Source organism: Eucyclogobius newberryi, unplaced genomic scaffold (genome assembly GCF_026437365.1).
Source record: "Eucyclogobius newberryi isolate DKJ021-1_F unplaced genomic scaffold, fEucNew1.0.hap1 SCAF_4, whole genome shotgun sequence".
Lineage (NCBI taxonomy): Eukaryota > Metazoa > Chordata > Actinopteri > Gobiiformes > Gobiidae > Eucyclogobius > Eucyclogobius newberryi.
In genome coordinates this window covers 38,488,442-38,505,311 of record NW_027316056.1, presented here as the reverse complement: position 1 = coordinate 38,505,311, position 16,870 = coordinate 38,488,442, and positions in this window count along the sequence as shown.

The window sequence follows — 16,870 nt, the reverse complement described above, 5'->3', positions numbered from 1 at the left end:
AGTCTCTAAAGTCTCTGAAGTCTCTGAAGTCTCTGAAGTCTCTAAAGTCTCTAAAGTCTCTAAAGTCTCTGAAGTCTCTAAAGTCTCTAAAGTCTCTGAAGTCTCTGAAGTCTCTAAAGTCTCTAAAGTCTCTGAAGTCTCTGAAGTCTCTAAAGTCTCTAAAGTCTCTAAAGTCTCTGAAGTCTCTGAAGTCTCTGAAGTCTCTGAAGTCTCTAGTCTCTAAAGTCTCTAAAGTCTCTGAAGTCTCTAAAGTCTCTAAAGTCTCTGAAGTCTCTAAAGTCTCTGAAGTCTCTAGTCTCTAAAGTCTCTAAAGTCTCTGAAGTCTCTAAAGTCTCTAAAGTCTCTGAAGTCTCTGAAGTCTCTGAAGTCTCTAAAGTCTCTAAAGTCTCTAAAGTCTCTGAAGTCTCTGAAGTCTCTAAAGTCTCTAAAGTCTCTAAAGTCTCTGAAGTCTCTAAAGTCTCTAAAGTCTCTGAAGTCTCTGAAGTCTCTAAAGTCTCTAAAGTCTCTGAAGTCTCTGAAGTCTCTGAAGTCTCTGAAGTCTCTAAAGTCTCTAAAGTCTCTAAAGTCTCTAAAGTCTCTGAAGTCTCTGAAGTCTCTGAAGTCTCTGAAGTCTCTAGTCTCTAAAGTCTCTAAAGTCTCTGAAGTCTCTAAAGTCTCTAAAGTCTCTGAAGTCTCTAAAGTCTCTGAAGTCTCTGAAGTCTCTAAAGTCTCTGAAGTCTCTGAAGTCTCTAAAGTCTCTGAAGTCTCTGAAGTCTCGACTTTAGAGACTTTTATCATTATCAGAGATAAATGAGATGAAATGACTCCCACTGTTCGCCCTGAACGAGCCCGAGCTGTGAAACTAGTGTCACGTATAAATCCATCTGTGGATTTAGAACGTTTCACAGCTGTTGATCGAGCAGAGCCATTATGTCCTCTAAAAGCTCCACTTGTGTTCAGAGCCCACCACAGCAGGAGGGTTCAGAGCCCACCACAGCAGGTTTCAGAGCCCACCACAGCAGGGTTCAGAGCCTCACCACAGCAGGGTTCAGAGCCTCACCACAGCAGTGTTCAGAGCCCACCACAGCAGGGTTCAGAGCCCCACCACAGCAGGGTTCAGAGCCCACCACAGCAGGGTTCAGAGCCCCACCACAGCAGGGTTCAGAGCCCCACCACAGCAGTGTTCAGAGCCCCACCACAGCAGGGTTCAGAGCCCACCACAGCAGGGTTCAGAGCCCACCACAGCAGGGTTCAGAGCCCCACCACAGCAGGGTTCAGAGCCCACCACAGCAGGGTTCAGAGCCCCACCACAGCAGGGTTCAGAGCCCCACCACAGCAGTGTTCAGAGCCCCACCACAGCAGGGTTCAGAGCCCACCACAGCAGGGTTCAGAGCCCCACCACAGCAGGGTTCAGAGCCCACCACAGCAGGGTTCAGAGCCCCACCACAGCAGTGTTCAGAGCCCACCACAGCAGTGTTCAGAGCCCACCACAGCAGGGTTCAGAGCCCACCACAGCAGGGTTCAGAGCCCACCACAGCAGGGTTCAGAGCCTCACCACAGCAGGGTTCAGAGCCTCACCACAGCAGGGTTCAGAGCCCACCACAGCAGGGTTCAGAGCCCCACCACAGCAGGGTTCAGAGCCCCACCACAGCAGTGTTCAGAGCCCCACCACAGCAGGGTTCAGAGCCCACCACAGCAGGGTTCAGAGCCCCACCACAGCAGGGTTCAGAGCCCACCACAGCAGGGTTCAGAGCCCCACCACAGCAGTGTTCAGAGCCCACCACAGCAGTGTTCAGAGCCCACCACAGCAGGGTTCAGAGCCCACCACAGCAGGGTTCAGAGCCCACCACAGCAGGGTTCAGAGCCCACCACAGCAGGGTTCAGAGCCCCACCACAGCAGGGTTCAGAGCCCACCACAGCAGGGTTCAGAGCTGCAGACGATGGACTGGTCTCAATCCTGGTTCTAACCTCAGCGTTTGACACCATCGACCACAACATTCTACTGCAGAGGTTAGAATGTGATGTAGGTGTCAGAGGCTCCGCCCGCAGAGGCCCCGCCCTCAACTGCTTTACATCCTATTTATCTGATAGGTACCAGTTTGTTCATGTAAACCAGAGCTCCTCCCCTTGTTCTAAAGTAACTTACGGTGTGCCTCAGGGGTCAGTAGTGGGTCCAGTTCTGTTTACTCTTTACATGCTGCCGTTAGGTCACATGATCAGGTCACATGGCATTAACTTCCACTGCTCTGCAGACGACACTCAGCTGTATTTATCAATGAACCTGATCAGAGCGATCAAGTACAGACTTAGTGCTTGTGTGAAGGAGATAAAAACCTGGAGGACACTTCATTATCTGCTTCTTAACCCTGAAAAACCGAGGTCATTGTGCTGGTCCTAAACATGTACGAGACGCTTTATCCGAGCAGTTAGTCACACTGGACAATGTCAGCGTAGCCTCCTGTTCTACTGTAAGAAACCTCAGAGTCTTATTTGACCTGGAGCTCTCATTTACAGCTCATATAAATCAAACCTGTAAAACAGACTATTTCCATCTGCGTAATATAGATCAAATCACAAGAATCCTGTACAGAGAGCACATTACGCCGGTGCTGGAGTCTCTTCACTGGCTCCTGTCGAGTTTAGAATCAAATTTTGACTCCTCCTCCTGAGCTACAAAGCCATAAATGACATGGCCCCATCCGACCACAAAGATGCTTTAGAACCATATCATCCAAACAGAGCTCTTCGCTCTCAAAATACTGGCCTTCTGGTCCCAAGAGTCTCTAAAAGCACAGTAGGAGGTAGAGCTCCTGTGTTATGGAATCAGCTCTTGTCCATGTTAAAGAGGCCGACACAGTCTCTTCATTTAAGTCCAGGCTTAAAACGTTCCTCTTTGAAATGACTTATGTTCAGGCCAGTGAGGAACAGAAATATAAAGCTACAGTTTCAGCTGCGCTGCCCTAGGAGCAACTCTGGGGGAAGTATGGCAGCTTGAGCTCTGTCCTCTGATAAACACTTATTATTCTATCAAACAATATTTAATATTTAATTCCACGTGCAAACTGTTCATTGCCTTTTCTTCTTCTTCTCCCACTTCCCGTCGGGAGTGGAACAGACACATCGATGTGACCCAGAGGATCCTCTCCTGTAGAAACGGTCTCTACTCCATATAAGATAAGATAAGAACGGTTCTTCATCCGCCTGTTTATCCTTCTGAAGAACTGGTTCTTCTCCTGAAGAACTGCTTCTCCTCCTGAAGAACTGCTTCTCCTCCTGAAGAACTGGTTCTTCTCCTGAAGAACTGTTTATCCTCCTGAAGAACTTCTTCTCCTCCTGAAGAACTGCTTCTCCTCCTGAAGAACTGCTTCTCCTCCTGAAGAACTGCTTCTCCTCCTGAAGAACTGCTTCTCCTCCTGAAGAACTGCTTCTCCTCCTGAGTGGCTCCAGCTCCGTCTCCCTCGTCTGTGGAAGTCAGATCTCTCCTTCATGTGGAACTCCTCCAGGTTTATACTTTTTCCCAAAGAGGTTTGGTAGTTTGTCCTGGCCGAGAAGGAGGGTCTAAGGACAGAGGACTCTGGGACATTAGTCTAAGGTCAGAGGACTCTGGGACATTATGTCTAAGGACAGAGGACTCTGGGACATTTGTCTAAGGACAGAGGACTCTGGGACATTAGTCTAAGGAGAGAAGACTCTGGGACATTTGTCTAAGGACAGAAGACTCTGGGACATTTGTCTAAGGACAGAAGACTCTGGGACATTTATCTAAGAACATGGGACTCTGGAACATTAGTCTAGGGACAGAGGACTCTGGGACATTTGTCTAAGGACAGAGGACTCTGGGACATTAGTCTAAGGACAGATGACTCTGGGACATTTGTCTAAGGACAGAGGACTCTGGGACGTTTGTCTAAGAACAAGGGATTCTGGAACATTAGTCTAAGGACAGAGGACTCTGGGACATTAGTCTAAGGACAGAGGACTCTGGGACATTTGTCTAAGGACAGAGGACACTGGGACATTAGTCTAAGGACAGGGGACTCTGGGACATTAGTCTAAGGACAGAGGACTCTGGGACATTTGTCTAAGGACAGAGGACTCTGGGACATTTGTCTAAGGACAGAGGACTCTGGGACATTATGTCTAAGGACAGAGGACTCCGGGACATTATGTCTAAGGACAGAGGACTCTGGGACATTATGTCTAAGGACAGAGGACTCTGGGACATTATGTCTAAGGACAGAGGACTCTGGGACATTTGTCTAAGGACAGAGGACTCTGGGACATTATGTCTAAGGACAGAGGACTCTGGGACATTTGTCTAAGGACAGAAGACTCTGGGACATTTGTCTAAGGACAGAAGACTCTGGGACATTTGTCTAAGGACAGAGGACTCTGGGACATTTGTCTAAGGACAGAAGACTCTGGGACATTTGTCTAAGGACAGAAGACTCTGGGACATTTGTCTAAGGACAGAGGACTCTGGGACATTTGTCTAAGGACAGAAGACTCTGGGACATTTATCTAAGGACAGAGGACTCTGGGACATTTGTCTAAGGACAGAGGACTCTGGGACATTTGTCTAAGAACAAGGGACTCTGAGACATTCGTCTAAGGACAGAGGACTCTGGGACATTAGTCTAAGAACAGAGGACTCTGGGACATTTGTCTAAGGACAGAGGACTCTGGGACATTAATCTAAGGACGGACAACTCTGGGACATTAGTCTAAGGACACAGGACTCTGGGACATTTGTCTAAGGACAGAGGACTCTGGGACATTTGTCTAAGGACAGAGGACTCTGGGATATTAGTCTAAGAACAGAGGACTCTGGGACATTAGTCTAAGGACACAGGACTCTGGGACATTTGTCTAAGGACAGAGGACTCTGGGACATTTGTCTAAGAACAAGGAACTCTGAGACATTCGTCTAAGGACAGAGGACTCTGGGACATTAGTCTAAGGACACAGGACTCTGGGACATTTGTCTAAGAACAAGGGACTCTGGGACATTAGTCTAGGGACAGAGGACTCTGGGATATTAGTCTAAGGACAGAGGACTCTGGGACATTTGTCTAAGGACAGAGGACTCTGGGAAATTAGTCTAAGGACAGATGACTCTGGGACATTAGTCTAAGGGCAGAGGACTCTGGGAAATTTGTCTAAGGACAGAGGACTCTGGGACATTTGTCTAAGGACAGAGGACTCTGGGACATTTGTCTAAGGACAGAGGACTCTGGGACATTTGTCTAAGAACAAGGGACTCTGGAACATTAGTCTAGGGACAGAGGACTCTGGGACATTTGTCTAAGGACAGAGGACTCTGGGACATTAGTCTAAGGACAGAGGACTCTGGGACATTTGTCTAAGGACAGAGGACTCTGGGACGTTTGTCTAAGAACAAGGGATTCTGGAACATTAGTCTTAGGACAGAGGACTCTGGGACATTTGTCTAAGGACAGAGGACTCTGGGACATTAGTCTAAGGACAGAGGACTCTGGGACATTAGTCTAAGGACAGAGGACTCTGGGACATTTGTCTAAGAACAGAGGACTCTGGGACATTTGTCTAAGGACAGAGGACTCTGGGACATTATGTCTAAGGACAGAGGACTCTGGGACATTTGTCTAAAGACAGAGGACTCTGGGACATTTGTCTAAGGACAGAGGACTCTGGGACATTAATCTAAGGACAGACGACTCTGGGACATTAGTCTAAGGACACAGGACTCTGGGACATTTGTCTAAGGACAGAGGACTCTGGGACATTTGTCTAAGAACAAGGGACTCTGGGACATTAGTCTAGGGACAGAGGACTCTGGGACATTAGTCTAAGGACAGAGGACTCTGGGACAATTGTCTAAGGACAGAGGACTCTGGGACATTTGTCTAAGGACAGAGGACGCTGGGACATTTGTCTAAGGACAGAGGACTCTGGGACATTTGTCTAAGGACAGAGGACTCTGGGACATTTGTCTAAGAACAAATCAAATCAAATCAAATCAATTTATTTTTGTATGGCCCAAAATCACAACAACAGTTGCCTCTGAGGGCCACAGGGAGAAATGAATCAACAATGTCTGTGGTGGCGAGGGACGATGTCCCAGGGTCCTCTGTCCTTAGACTCTCCTTCTCGGCCAGGAAAAACTACAAAAAAAACCTCTTTGGGAAAAAAGCGTAGAAACCTGGAGGAGTTCCAGTGAAGGAGAGATCCGACTCTCACAGACGGACAGACGGACACGAGGAGACTGGAGCTGGACCCACTCTTCAGGCAGATGAGGGACCGTCTGAGTCGAGCTGGACCCACTCTTCAGGCAGAAGAGGGACCGTCTGAGTCGAGCTGGACCCACTCTTCAGGCAGAAGAGGGACCATCTGAGTCGAGCTGGACCCACTCTTCAGGCAGAAGAGGGACCGTCGGAGGCGAGCTGGACCCACTCTTCAGGCAGACGAGGGACCGTCGGAGGCGAGCTGGACCCACTCTTCAGGCAGATGAGGGACCGACTGAGGCGAACTGGAGCCACTCTTCAGGCAGATGAGGGACCGTCCACACAGGGCAGGGACCACTTCACCAGGAGAGGGACATCTGGGTCCACAGGTCCTCAGAAGTGAGAGAAAGAAAAGAAGGCGGTGAACAGTTTGCAAGTGGAATCAAAAAATAAATATTGTTTGATAGCATAAGTAGTCAGAAGAAGAAGAGGATAGTGCTCAAGCTGCCATACTTCCCCCAGCATAGTTACTCCTAGGGCAGCGTAGCTGAAGCTGTGGGTTTATCTTTATGTTCCTAACTACTCTGACCATAAGCGATTTCGAAGAGGAACGTTTTAAGCCTGGACTTAAATGAAGAGACTGTGTCAGCATATTTAACATGGGTCGGGAGCTGATTCCATAACACAGGAGCTTGGTAGCTAAACGCTCTACCTCCTACAGTACTTTTAGAGACTCTTGGCACCACCAGAAGGCCGGCATTCTGAGAGCGAAGAGCTCTGTTTGGATGATATGGTTCTATAGCATCTTTGAGGTAGGATGGGGCCATGTCATTTATGGCTTTGTAGGTCAAGAGTAGAATTTTGAATTTGATTCTAGACTCGACGGGAGCCAGTGAAGAGACTCCAGCACCGGCGTAATGTGCTCTCTTCTTTTTGTTCCTGTTAGTAATCTTGCTGCTGCATTTTGAACCAGTTGAAAGCTTTTTATGGAGCTTTTAGGACACGCTGCAAGCAGGGAGTTACAGTAGTCTAATCTAGTCGTTACAAATGCATGGATAAGTTTTTCGGCATCACTTTTAGGCAGGATTCTTCTGATTTTGGCGATGTTGCGCAAATGGAAATAGGCTGTTTTACAAGCTTGATTTATATGAGCTTTAAATGAGAGCTCCTGGTCAAATAAGACTCCAAGGTTTCTTACAGTAGAACTGGAGGCTACACTGACATTGTCCAGTGTGACTATCTGCTCAGATAGAGCATCTCGTAGATGCTTAGGGCCAAGCACAATGACCTCGGTTTTTTCAGGGTTAAGAAGCAGGTAGTTTAGTGTCATCCAAGTTTTTATCTCCTTCACACAAGTACTAAGTCTGTCTACTTGATCGCTCTGATCAGGTTTCATTGATAAATACAGCTGAGTGTCATCTGCATAGCAGTGGAAGTTAATGTCATGCTTTCTGATCATGTTGCCTAATGGTAGCATATAAAGAGTAAACAGAATTGGACCGAGTACCGAACCCTGTGGCACACCGTAAATTACTTTAGAGCTTGGTGAGGAGCTCTGGTTTACATTAACAAATTGGAACCTATCAGATAGATAGGATTTAAACCAGCTGAGGGCTGTTCCTCCAACACCTACATCACATTCTAACCTCTGCAGTAGAATGTTGTGGTCGATGGTGTCAAACGCTGCGCTGAGGTCCAACAGAACCAGGATTGAGACCAGTCCATCGTCAGCGGCTAATAACAAATCATTTGTGACTTTAACTAGTGCAGTTTCAGTGCTGTGGTGGGCTCTGAACCCTGACTGGAAAACTTCAAATAAGTTATTGTCCTGCAGGTGGCGACAAAGCTGTTTTACTACAACTTTTTCAAGGATTTTAGAGACGAAGGGAAGATTTGAAATAGGTCTGTAGTTTACCAATAGGTCGGGATCTAGATGAGGCTTTTTCAGAAGAGGTTTAATGACTGCATGTTTGAAGGACTGTGGAACATAGCCACTTTGGAGTGAAGTATTTATTATATTAAGAATAGGGTCTATAATTAGGGGAAGAATGTCTTTGAGGAGTCTGCTTGGAATGGGGTCTAGGACACAAGTTGAGCTTTTAGAGGACATAATGGCTGAAGTTATCTCTGCTTGATCAACAGCTGTGAACCTTTCTAAGTTTACAGGTGGATTTATATGGGACGTTAGATTTACAGCTTGGGCTAGTTCAGGGCTAATAGCGGGGGTAATTTCATCCAATTTATCTCTGATTGATAAGAACAAGGGACTCTGGAACATTAGTCTAGGGACAGAGGACTCTGGGACATTTGTCTAAGGACAGAGGACTCTGGGACATTAGTCTAAGGACAGAGGACTCTGGGACATTTGTCTAAGGACAGAGGACTCTGGGACGTTTGTCTAAGAACAAGGGATTCTGGAACATTAGTCTTAGGACAGAGGACTCTGGGACATTAGTCTAAGGACAGAGGACTCTGGGACATTTGTCTAAGGACAGAGGACTCTGGGACATTAGTCTAAGGGCAGAGGACTCTGGGACATTAGTCTAAGGACAGAGGACTCTGGGACATTTGTCTAAGGACAGAGGACTCTGGGACATTTGTCTAAGGACAGAGGACTCTGGGACATTATGTCTAAGGACAGAGGACTCTGGGACATTTGTCTAAGGACAGAGGACTCTGGGACATTTGTCTAAGGACAGAGGACTCTGGGACATTAATCTAAGGACAGACGACTCTGGGACATTAGTCTAAGGACACAGGACTCTGGGACATTTGTCTAAGGACAGAGGACTCTGGGACATTTGTCTAAGAACAAGGGACTCTGGGACATTAGTCTAGGGACAGAGGACTCTGGGACATTAGTCTAAGGACAGAGGACTCTGGGACATTTGTCTAAGGACAGAGGACTCTGGGACATTAGTCTAAGGACAGAGGATTCTGGGACATTAGTCTAAGGACAGAGGACTCTGGGACATTTGTCTAAGGACAGAAGACTCTGGGACATTTGTCTAAGGACAGAAGACTCTGGGACATTTGTCTAAGGACAGAGGACTCTGGGACATTTGTCTAAGGACAGAGGACTCTGGGACATTTGTCTAAGAACAAGGGACTCTGGAACATTAGTCTAGGGACAGAGGACTCTGGGACATTTTTCTAAGGACAGAGGACTCTGGGACATTAGTGTAAGGACAGAGGACTCTGGGACATTTGTCTAAGGACAGAGGACTCTGGGACGTTTGTCTAAGAACAAGGGATTCTGGAACATTAGTCTTAGGACAGAGGACTCTGGGACATTAGTCTAAGGACAGAGGACTCTGGGACATTAGTCTAAGGACAGAGGACTCTGGGACATTTGTCTAAGGACAGAGGACTCTGGGACATTTGTCTAAGGACAGAGGACTCTGGGACATTATGTCTAAGGACAGAGGACTCTGTGACATTTGTCTAAGGACAGAGGACTCTGGGACATTATGTCTAAGGACAGAGGACTCTGGGACATTATGTCTAAGGACAGAGGACTCTGGGACATTTGTCTAAGGACAGAGGACTCTGGGACATTATGTCTAAGGACAGAGGACTCTGGGACATTTGTCTAAGAACAAGGGACTCTGGAACATTAGTCTAGGGACAGAGGACTCTGGGACATTTGTCTAAGGACAGAGGACTCTGGAACATTAGTCAAAGGACAGAGGACTCTGGGACATTTGTCTAAGGACAGAGGACTCTGGGACGTTTGTCTAAGAACAAGGGATTCTGGAACATTAGTCTAAGGACAGAGGACTCTGGGACATTAGTCTAAGGACAGAGGACTCTGGGACATTTGTCTGAGGACAGAGGACTCTGGGACATTAGTCTAAGGACAGAGGACTCTGGGACATTTGTCTAAGGACAGAGGACTCTGGGACATTTGTCTAAGGACAGAGGACTCTGGGACATTTGTCTAAGGACAGAGGACTCTGGGACATTTGTCTAAGGACAGAGGACTCTGGGACATTATGTCTAAGGACAGAGGACTCTGGGACATTTGTCTAAGGACAGAGGACTCTGGGACATTTGTCTAAGGACAGAGGACTCTGGGACATTAATCTAAGGACAGACGACTCTGGGACATTAGTCTAAGGACACAGGACTCTGGGACATTTGTCTAAGGACAGAGGACTCTGGGACATTTGTCTAAGGACAGAGGACTCTGGGACATTTGTCTAAGAACAAGGGACTCTGGAACATTAGTCTAGGGACAGAGGACTCTGGGACATTTGTCTGAGGACAGAGGACTCTGGGACATTTGTCTAAGGACAGAGGACTCTGGGACATTTGTCTAAGGACAGAAGACTCTGGGACATTTGTCTAAGGACAGAGGACTCTGGGACATTTGTCTAAGGACAGAAGACTCTGGGACATTTATCTAAGGACAGAGGACTCTGGGACATTTGTCTAAGGACAGAGGACTCTGGGACATTTGTCTAAGAACAAGGGACTCTGAGACATTCGTCTAAGGACAGAGGACTCTGGGACATTAGTCTAAGAACAGAGGACTCTGGGACATTTGTCTAAGGACAGAGGACTCTGGGACATTAATCTAAGGACGGACAACTCTGGGACATTAGTCTAAGGACACAGGACTCTGGGACATTTGTCTAAGGACAGAGGACTCTGGGACATTTGTCTAAGGACAGAGGACTCTGGGATATTAGTCTAAGAACAGAGGACTCTGGGACATTAGTCTAAGGACACAGGACTCTGGGACATTTGTCTAAGGACAGAGGACTCTGGGACATTTGTCTAAGAACAAGGAACTCTGAGACATTCGTCTAAGGACAGAGGACTCTGGGACATTAGTCTAAGGACACAGGACTCTGGGAAATTAGTCTAAGGTCAGATGACTCTGGGACATTAGTCTAAGGGCAGAGGACTCTGGGACATTTGTCTAAGGACAGAGGACTCTGGGACATTTGTCTAAGGACAGAGGACTCTGGGACATTTGTCTAAGGACAGAGGACTCTGGGACATTTGTCTAAGGACAGAGGACTCTGGGATATTTGTCTAAGAACAAGGGACTCTGGAACATTAGTCTAGGGACAGAGGACTCTGGGACATTTGTCTAAAGACAGAGGACTCTGGGACATTTGTCTAAGGACAGAGGACTCTGGGACATTTGTCTAAGGACAGAGGACTCTGGGACATTTGTCTAAGGACAGAGGACTCTGGGACATTATGTCTAAGGACAGAGGACTCTGGGACATTTGTCTAAGGACAGAGGACTCTGGGACATTTGTCTAAGGACAGAGGACTCTGGGACATTAATCTAAGGACAGACGACTCTGGGACATTAGTCTAAGGACACAGGACTCTGGGACATTTGTCTAAGGACAGAGGACTCTGGGACATTTGTCTAAGGACAGAGGACTCTGGGACATTTGTCTAAGAACAAGGGACTCTGGAACATTAGTCTAGGGACAGAGGACTCTGGGACATTTGTCTAAGGACAGAGGACTCTGGGACATTAGTGTAAGGACAGAGGACTCTGGGACATTTGTCTAAGGACAGAGGACTCTGGGACATTAGTCTAAGGACAGAGGACTCTGGGACATTTGTCTAAGGACAGAGGACTCTGGGACATTTGTCTAAGGACAGAGGACTCTGGGACATTATGTCTAAGGACAGAGGACTCTGTGACATTTGTCTAAGGACAGAGGACTCTGGGACATTATGTCTAAGGACAGAGGACTCTGGGACATTATGTCTAAGGACAGAGGACTCTGGGATATTTGTCTAAGGACAGAGGACTCTGGGACATTATGTCTAAGGACAGAGGACTCTGGGACATTTGTCTAAGAACAAGGGACTCTGGAACATTAGTCTAGGGACAGAGGACTCTGGGACATTTGTCTAAGGACAGAGGACTCTGGAACATTAGTCAAAGGACAGAGGACTCTGGGACATTTGTCTAAGGACAGAGGACTCTGGGACGTTTGTCTAAGAACAAGGGATTCTGGAACATTAGTCTAAGGACAGAGGACTCTGGGACATTAGTCTAAGGACAGAGGACTCTGGGACATTTGTCTGAGGACAGAGGACTCTGGGACATTAGTCTAAGGACAGAGGACTCTGGGACATTTGTCTAAGGACAGAGGACTCTGGGACATTTGTCTAAGGACAGAGGACTCTGGGACATTTGTCTAAGGACAGAGGACTCTGGGACATTTGTCTAAGGACAGAGGACTCTGGGACATTATGTCTAAGGACAGAGGACTCTGGGACATTTGTCTAAGGACAGAGGACTCTGGGACATTTGTCTAAGGACAGAGGACTCTGGGACATTAATCTAAGGACAGACGACTCTGGGACATTAGTCTAAGGACACAGGACTCTGGGACATTTGTCTAAGGACAGAGGACTCTGGGACATTTGTCTAAGGACAGAGGACTCTGGGACATTTGTCTAAGAACAAGGGACTCTGGAACATTAGTCTAGGGACAGAGGACTCTGGGACATTTGTCTAAGGACAGAGGACTCTGGGACATTTGTCTAAGGACAGAAGACTCTGGGACATTTGTCTAAGGACAGAGGACTCTGGGACATTTGTCTAAGGACAGAAGACTCTGGGACATTTATCTAAGGACAGAGGACTCTGGGACATTTGTCTAAGGACAGAGGACTCTGGGACATTTGTCTAAGAACAAGGGACTCTGAGACATTCGTCTAAGGACAGAGGACTCTGGGACATTAGTCTAAGAACAGAGGACTCTGGGACATTTGTCTAAGGACAGAGGACTCTGGGACATTAATCTAAGGACGGACAACTCTGGGACATTAGTCTAAGGACACAGGACTCTGGGACATTTGTCTAAGGACAGAGGACTCTGGGACATTTGTCTAAGGACAGAGGACTCTGGGATATTAGTCTAAGAACAGAGGACTCTGGGACATTAGTCTAAGGACACAGGACTCTGGGACATTTGTCTAAGGACAGAGGACTCTGGGACATTTGTCTAAGAACAAGGAACTCTGAGACATTCGTCTAAGGACAGAGGACTCTGGGACATTAGTCTAAGGACACAGGACTCTGGGAAATTAGTCTAAGGTCAGATGACTCTGGGACATTAGTCTAAGGGCAGAGGACTCTGGGACATTTGTCTAAGGACAGAGGACTCTGGGACATTTGTCTAAGGACAGAGGACTCTGGGACATTTGTCTAAGGACAGAGGACTCTGGGACATTTGTCTAAGGACAGAGGACTCTGGGATATTTGTCTAAGAACAAGGGACTCTGGAACATTAGTCTAGGGACAGAGGACTCTGGGACATTTGTCTAAGGACAGAGGACTCTGGGACATTTGTCTAAGGACAGAGGACTCTGGGACATTTGTCTAAGGACAGAGGACTCTGGGACATTTGTCTAAGGACAGAGGACTCTGGGACATTTGTCTAAGGACAGAGGACTCTGGGACATTATGTCTAAGGACAGAGGACTCTGGGACATTTGTCTAAGGACAGAGGACTCTGGGACATTTGTCTAAGGACAGAGGACTCTGGGACATTAATCTAAGGACAGACGACTCTGGGACATTAGTCTAAGGACACAGGACTCTGGGACATTTGTCTAAGGACAGAGGACTCTGGGACATTTGTCTAAGGACAGAGGACTCTGGGACATTTGTCTAAGAACAAGGGACTCTGGAACATTAGTCTAGGGACAGAGGACTCTGGGACATTTGTCTAAGGACAGAGGACTCTGGGACATTTGTCTAAGGACAGAGGACTCTGGGACATTTGTCTAAGAACAGAGGACTCTGGGACGTTTGTCTAAGAACAAGGGATTCTGGAACATTAGTCTAAGGACAGAGGACTCTGGGACATTAGTCTAAGGACAGAGGACTCTTGGACATTTGTCTAAGGACAGAGGACTCTGGGACATTTGTCTAAGAACAAGGGACTCTGGAACATTAGTCTAGGGACAGAGGACTCTTGGACATTTGTCTAAGAACAGAGGACTCTGGGACATTTGTCTAAGGACAGAAGACTCTGGGACATTTGTCTAAGGACAGAGGACTCTGGGACATTTGTCTAAGGACAGAAGACTCTGGGACATTTATCTAAGGACAGAGGACTCTGGGACATTTGTCTAAGGACAGAGGACTCTGGGACATTTGTCTAAGAACAAGGGACTCTGAGACATTCGTCTAAGGACAGAGGACTCTGGGACATTAGTCTAAGAACAGAGGACTCTGGGACATTTGTCTAAGGACAGAGGACTCTGGGACATTAATCTAAGGACGGACAACTCTGGGACATTAGTCTAAGGACACAGGACTCTGGGACATTTGTCTAAGGACAGAGGACTCTGGGACATTTGTCTAAGGACAGAGGACTCTGGGATATTAGTCTAAGAACAGAGGACTCTGGGACATTAGTCTAAGGACACAGGACTCTGGGACATTTGTCTAAGGACAGAGGACTCTGGGACATTTGTCTAAGAACAAGGAACTCTGAGACATTCGTCTAAGGACAGAGGACTCTGGGACATTAGTCTAAGGACACAGGACTCTGGGAAATTAGTCTAAGGTCAGATGACTCTGGGACATTAGTCTAAGGGCAGAGGACTCTGGGACATTTGTCTAAGGACAGAGGACTCTGGGACATTTGTCTAAGGACAGAGGACTCTGGGACATTTGTCTAAGGACAGAGGACTCTGGGACATTTGTCTAAGGACAGAGGACTCTGGGATATTTGTCTAAGAACAAGGGACTCTGGAACATTAGTCTAGGGACAGAGGACTCTGGGACATTTGTCTAAGGACAGAGGACTCTGGGACATTTGTCTAAGGACAGAGGACTCTGGGACATTTGTCTAAGGACAGAGGACTCTGGGACATTTGTCTAAGGACAGAGGACTCTGGGACATTTGTCTAAGGACAGAGGACTCTGGGACATTATGTCTAAGGACAGAGGACTCTGGGACATTTGTCTAAGGACAGAGGACTCTGGGACATTTGTCTAAGGACAGAGGACTCTGGGACATTAATCTAAGGACAGACGACTCTGGGACATTAGTCTAAGGACACAGGACTCTGGGACATTTGTCTAAGGACAGAGGACTCTGGGACATTTGTCTAAGGACAGAGGACTCTGGGACATTTGTCTAAGAACAAGGGACTCTGGAACATTAGTCTAGGGACAGAGGACTCTGGGACATTTGTCTAAGGACAGAGGACTCTGGGACATTTGTCTAAGGACAGAGGACTCTGGGACATTTGTCTAAGAACAGAGGACTCTGGGACGTTTGTCTAAGAACAAGGGATTCTGGAACATTAGTCTAAGGACAGAGGACTCTGGGACATTAGTCTAAGGACAGAGGACTCTTGGACATTTGTCTAAGGACAGAGGACTCTGGGACATTTGTCTAAGAACAAGGGACTCTGGAACATTAGTCTAGGGACAGAGGACTCTGGATCATTTGTCTAAGAACAGAGGACTCTGGGACATTAGTCTAAGGACAGAGGACTCTGGGACATTTGTCTAAGGACAGAGGACTCTGGGACGTTTGTCTAAGAACAAGGGATTCTGGAACATTAGTCTAAGGACAGAGGACTCTGGGACATTAGTCTAAGGACAGAGGACTCTGGGACATTTGTTCTAAGGACAGAGGACTCTGGGACATTAGTCTAAGGACAGAGGACTCTGGGACGTTTGTCTAAGAACAAGGGATTCTGGAACATTAGTCTTAGGACAGAGGACTCTGGGACATTAGTCTAAGGACAGAGGACTCTGGGACATTTGTCTAAGGACAGAGGACTCTGGGACATTATGTCTAAGGACAGAGGACTCTGGGACATTTGTCCAAGGACAGAGGACTCTGGGACATTATGTCTAAGGACAGAGGACTCTGGGACATTATGTCTAAGGACAGAGGACTCTGGGACATTTGTCTAAGGACAGAGGACTCTGGGACATTATGTCTAAGGACAGAGGACTCTGGGACATTTGTCTAAGGACAGAAGACTCTGGGACATTTGTCTAAGGACAGAAGACTCTGGGACATTTGTCTAAGGACAGAGGACTCTGGGACATTTGTCTAAGGACAGAAGACTCTGGGACATTTGTCTAAGGACAGAAGACTCTGGGACATTTGTCTAAGGACAAAGGACTCTGGGACATTTGTCTAAGGACAGAAGACTCTGGGACATTTGTCTAAGGACAGAGGACTCTGGGACATTTGTCTAAGGACAGAGGACTCTGGGACATTAGTCTAAGGACAGAGGACTCTGGGACATTTGTCTAAGGACAGAGGACTCTGGGACATTAGTCTAAGGACAGAGGACTCTGGGACATTAGTCTAAGGACAGAGGACTCTGGGACATTTGTCTAAGGACAGAGGACTCTGGGACGTTTGTCTAAGAACAAGGGATTCTGGAACATTAGTCTTAGGACAGAGGACTCTGGGACATTAGTCTAAGGACAGAGGACTCTGGGACATTTGTCTAAGGACAGAGGACTCTGGGACATTAGTCTAAGGACAGAGGACTCTGGGACATTAGTCTAAGGACAGAGGACTCTGGGACATTTGTCTAAGGACAGAGGACTCTGGGACATTTGTCTAAGGACAGAGGACTCTGGGACATTATGTCTAAGGACAGAGGACTCTGGGACATTTGTCTAAGGACAGAGGACTCTGGGACATTTGTCTAAG